This window comes from Salvelinus namaycush, chromosome 3 (genome assembly GCF_016432855.1).
Source record: "Salvelinus namaycush isolate Seneca chromosome 3, SaNama_1.0, whole genome shotgun sequence".
NCBI lineage: Eukaryota > Metazoa > Chordata > Actinopteri > Salmoniformes > Salmonidae > Salvelinus > Salvelinus namaycush.
The window spans coordinates 27533604-27539429 of record NC_052309.1 but is presented as its reverse complement, the minus strand read 5'-3'; the positions used below and the strand labels follow the sequence as shown (position 1 = coordinate 27539429).

The 5826-nt window shown below is 40.8% G+C and overlaps 1 pseudogene; it reads right to left on the bottom strand.

Annotated features, from left to right (window-relative positions):
• Nucleotides 1–3655: 3655 nt before the first annotated feature.
• On the bottom strand, nt 3656–4594 carry LOC120044306 (annotated as a pseudogene).
• Between the last annotated feature and the right edge of the window lie 1232 nt (nt 4595–5826).

The window sequence follows — 5826 nt, the reverse complement described above, 5'->3', positions numbered from 1 at the left end:
ATTTAAGTTTCCCTGCATTAAAGTCTCCGGCCACTAGGAGCGCTGCCGATGGATGAGTGGTTTCCTGTTTGCTTATTTCCTTATACAGCTGACTGAGTGCGGTCTTAGTGTCAGCATCTGTCTGTGGTGGTAAATAAACAGCCACGAAATGTATAGCTGATAACTCTCTAGGCAAGTAGTGTCGCCTGCACTTTATCACAATATACTCTACTTCAGGCGAGCGAAATCTAGAGACTTCCTCAGATTTCGTGCACCAGCTGTTGTTTACAAATATGCACAGACCCCCCCCCCCCCCCTCGTCTTACCAGAGTGTGCTGTTCTGTCTTGCCGGTGCAGTGTATATCCTGCTAGCTGAATATCCATGTCGTCATTCAGCCACGATTCCGTGAAACATAGGATGTTACAGTTTTTGATGTCCCGTTGGTAGGATATTCATGATCATACCTCGTGTAATTTATTGTCCATTGACTGCACGTAATATTGACGGTAACGGCAGCTTACCCACTCGTCTTCTGCGGGTCCTCACGAGGCATCCCGCTCTGTGTCCCCTGTACCTGCGTTTCTTCCTCTTGCAAATAATGGGGATGTTCGCCCTGTCGGGTGTTTGGCGAATGTCCTGTGCATCTTGCTTGTTGAAGAAAAAATCTTCATCTAATCCGAGGTGAGTGATCACTGTCCTGATATCCAGAAGCTCTTTTTTGCTGTAAGGTACGGTTGCAGAAACATTATGTACAAGCGCTCTGCTTGATGTTTAACTTCTTATGGCTGCAAGCCCGACGTCGGTACACTTATGACAACAGCCAGCTCAAGTGCAGGGCGCGAAATTCAAAATATATATTTTTTAAATATTTAACTTTCACACATTAACAAGTCCAATACAGCAAATGAAAGGTACACATCTTGTGAATCCAGCCAACATGTCCGATTTTTAAAATGTTTTACAGCGAAAACAGCACGTATATTTATGTTAGCTCACCACCAAATACAAAAAAAGGACAGACATTTTTCACAGCACAGGTAGCATGCACAAAGCCAACCTAACTAACCAAGAACCAACCAAACTAACCAACAAACAACTTCATCAGATGACAGTCTTATAACATGTTATACAATAAATCTATGTTTTGTTCGAAAAATGTGCATATTTCAGGTATAAATCATAGTTTACATTGCAGCTACAATCAGAAATTGCACCGAAAGCAGACAGAATAATTACAGACACCAACGTCAAATACCTAATTACTCATCATAAAACATTTCTGAAAAATACATAGTGTACAGCAAATGAAAGACAGGCATCTTGTGATTCCAGCCAATATTTCCGATTTATTAAGTGTTTTACAGCGAAAACACAATATAGCGTTATATTAGCTTACCACAATAGCCAGAAAGACAAGCCATTTCCCAGCAGTAAAAGTTAGCGATCGTAACAAACCAGCAAAGGATATATAATTTTTGACTAACCTTGATATTCTTTATCAGATGACAGTCCTATAACATCAGGTTATACATACACTTATGTTTTGTTCGAAAATGTGCATATTTAGAGCTGAAATCAGTGGTTATACATGTTGCTATCTTAGCTACTTTTTCCACAACGTCTAAACAGCAACGATATTTTTCTGACACGTTTTCTGACACATATTCTGACCAAATAGCTATTCATAAACATAACTAAAAAATACATGTTGTATAGGAAATGATAGATCCATTAGTTCTTAATGAAATCGCAGTGTTAGAATTCTAAAAAATAACTTCATTACGACATCCAGCTTCGGTATAGCTGAGTACCCCAAAGTTGGGCGCCGGCGACTAGTTCACATGCACGAAAGATATATGAAATAGCATCATAAAATGTTTCTTACTTTTGGTGATCTTCCATCAGAATGTTGGACAAGGTGTCCTTTGTCAAGAACAATCGTTGTTTGGATTTAGAACGTCCATTTTCCCTCTCGATTTAGCAAGCGCACTAGCCAAGTGGCTCGAAGCTCTCCTTGTCAACAAACGGAAGAGAACGGAACACGGCAAAACTCCCGAAAATTTTTCAATAATCTGATGAAACTATATTGAAAAAACATACTTTACGCTGATATGGTCACATGTATCAAATGAAATCAAAGCCGAAGATATTAGTCGCCTATAACGGCAGCTAAACAGAAGGCAAATCCAAGTCCCCTTTCGCGCTCTCCAGAAAACAGGAAATGGGCGGACACGTCATACAAAGAGCTTGTATTCCACTTCAGACCAAGATAAACACGAAATTTCTTCTCTCACCGCCTCTTGACATCCAGGGGAAGGTGTATGAAGTGCACGTATACTAATACGTATCATGCCCATGTATAGGCAGGAAGTAGAACAGAGCATCGATTTCAGACTTTCCACTTCCTGGTCAGGAAGTTTGTGCCAAATGAGTTCTGTTTGACTCACAGATATAATTCAAACGGTTTTAGAAACTAGAGAGTGTTTTCTATCCAATAGTAATAATAATATGCATATTGTACGAGCAAGAATTGAGTACGAGGCCGTTTGAAATGGGCACCTTTAATCAGAGCTACTCAATACTGCCCCTGCAGCCATAAAAAGTTAAGCGCTCTGTTTGATGAAATAATATATAAATGACTCAAGAGGGAGCCAGAGACAAAGATAACCAGAAAAAAAGTGACCTGACCATTCTCCCGCTCCCAATGGTTTTGCCGATTCTGTCGTTACTCTCTTGAAGTTGCTGGTAACAGGCTACATAAAGACTCTTCGACCTTTGTGGAATGCCAATGTGGAATGCCAATTCATCTCACCATTTCTACCAATCTGTGTGCCAGTTATGGTTTTCATATGCACATTTTCATGGAACAGTCTCATTTAATTTCTAATAATGTCTTCCTATCTCAAAATCATTGTCATGTGTTTAATAAAAATTCTGTCAATCTAAATAACATTTCCAATGGATCAGACCATGACATTTTTCCCTTCACCCTGAGGGGTTATCGAAAGGGGGAGAGCTGGGGGGAAAAAATCAAATACTTTGAGGAATGATTGTCCAAAGAAAAGACAATGACTAAATTGACAAAACTCATAAATTGAATGAAATAAACCAAAACTTGTTTCTCACAAGTGTAGCATAGGTTTTGCATTTTGCAGAGGCCAAATCAAGCTCCATACCGCATCACCTTGTGCCTCTTAAATGAGGGCTCCATATAGCTCCTCATTGATATGATTGGTTGACGGTAGGTGAGGGTGAGCGGTCTTGTATAAACACAAACTCACTTCCTTGACAACTTCCTTTACAACAGCTCTGCTCCGCAAAGCGGAAAAAGTCTGTTTACTCTGACTTCCGCGGAGGCCGCGTCGCAGTAAATGCTGATTGACCAAGCTGCACCTTTTAGACACACTCCCCTTCTTCTTGGACTGTGTCATCCCCGCGGCCTCTGCAATGGATTAGTCTTGGACTCCACAATGGATTCGTTCAATGAGATGGGCGCAAATAAGACAGGTGTCTTATGTGCCATAATCCTATATATATATATATATATATATATATACATATATACATATATATATATACAGTATATATTTGCTAGTGCTCAACTAAAAAAAATCTTGTTTGACCATTGACCAAACAATCTACCAGTCGACGAATTGGGGTCAGCTCTAATTGCAATCAAGGTGAAACTTTCCTGGAGCAGGACATATTGACTACTACTTTGCGTATCTCTTTGGACTGAAGGCCGTATATGATGGGGTTCAGGCTCCCGGGGATGATGTGGAAGAGCAGGGCTGCCACCTTCCTGTAGTCTGAGTACTGAGGAAAACGGTGCAGGATGATGATGATGGAACCACTAATCAGCATGATCATGTACACAGTCAGATGTGTGCTGCAGGTCTTCAGGGCCTTACTGTTCATAGCCTTGTTCTTCCTGGTAAGGCACTCGGCTGCGATCTTCATGTAGGTCAGTGCGATGCTGCCAATTGAGGAGACGAAGAGGACAACGGTGAAGGTGAGGCCATACATGTTGTTGATCAACACACTCTCGCAGGAGAGCTTGAATAACGAGGCGTTATCGCAGAAAGGGTTTAATATCATCGACCTGCAGCGTGACAGGCGTATAGTGAGGCCCAGCAGGATCCCCACTAAGACTATGGCCACCCCCCAGGCAGACACAGACAACCTTATAACCATTTTGTTGGTCATGATGGTGGAATATCACAGGGGGTTGCAGATGGCCACATACCTATCAAAGGCCATGATCATCAGTATTGTATGAGAGGTCGTCCCAAACATTTGTGTGCAGAAGGCTTGGACCACACACTCTGAGTAGGTAATGTAGCGCTCAGAGGCAGGGACGAGGATGTCTGCCAGCAGACGGGGGAACGTGATGGAGTTGCCGATGATGTCGTTGAAGGACAGGTTACAGAAGAGGATGTACATGGGCTGGTGCAGGCTCTTCTCCATGGAGATGAGGACCACTATTCCGACATTGGTAAACATGATGATGACGTAGGAGAAGAAGAGGATGATAAAGACAGGGTACATGGTCTCCTCCGTTACCTTTAACCCCTCCAGCTGGAGCATGTAGCTGTTGTAGGTCAGGTTAAACATCGAATGTCTGAGAGAGGAGGAGAGGAAAGAGAGAAAAGATGTGAAACACATTGTGTCACACCGAGGCCCAGACAAATGTAAAGGTAAATGGACAGATAGTGTCGTCTGAAAATATTATATAATAGAAGTTCATTGTACAACAATTGCTAGAATTAAAGCCATGATCATAAAAGCAAAGACTTATGTCGATTTCCTTTTGAAAAGGACTCCTCAAATGACAAACCAAATGGGATTATAGCCTAGGGAATCTGCTGTTTCTGCTTTAAACAATGAGACCTTCCACTGGGCACAAACTGGTTGAATCAATGTTGTTTCCACATCATTTAAACCCCAAAAATCTATTTGATGATGTTGATTCAACCTGGAAAACTGATTGGATTTGAAAAAAGTAATCAACGTAAGGGCATTTATTCTTTTTTTCACAGACCTTTTAACCTAAATCCAATGACATGGTTAAATGTTTTCTTGATTTCATGTTGAATTTCATGTTAGTTAATCAAAACTAGTCTTGAACTGACATCTGTGCCCAGTGGGATTGGCTTCAATCTAAGGCGCTATAAATCAGCGCTCTATACCAGACTTTTAAAGGTAATTTACGCTTGAGAGTTTACCATGAATCCAAGCTCTGTGAATGTTTGGGAAAATTCCATTAAGGTGCATTGTCGGCTGTCTAGTGAGCTTCTCTATAACGCTCCTTGCATTGAATCCCAGCCAACATTTCCTTTTTATCAAGATAATGCATGATATAATGGCTGAAGAAGAAACAGACTGGCACCCAGGCTGAAGGTATGGGGAGTGGAAGTTCACTGCATATCAATGATCACGATATCAGCCATAATTGGCTTCAAGGGCATATATGAGGATTTTTTCTGAGTCCTCAGATCAGCTTGTTTATAACTAAAACCATCCTCTAACAGAGCTTTAGAGTTATACACATACTCTTACTACCTTATTAATTCCTCAAACTCATCTAAAATACATTTGACTTTACATTTAGCATAAATAAACTTGTATCCAGAGTGGCTTATCATAATTGTATTAAACGTAGGATAATGAAACAACATAGCACCATGATAACAAATAAAACATTCAAAATAGGAAAATCTGAAAATACTTTGAAAACCTCTTAATCGGCACCTTGCTTTTTCCCCGATCCTTCAGTTCTCAATCTGTAGATGAACCTGGTGTCGATATCTCACCTACCTTTATGAGTCTATAACTAAGCAGGTTCT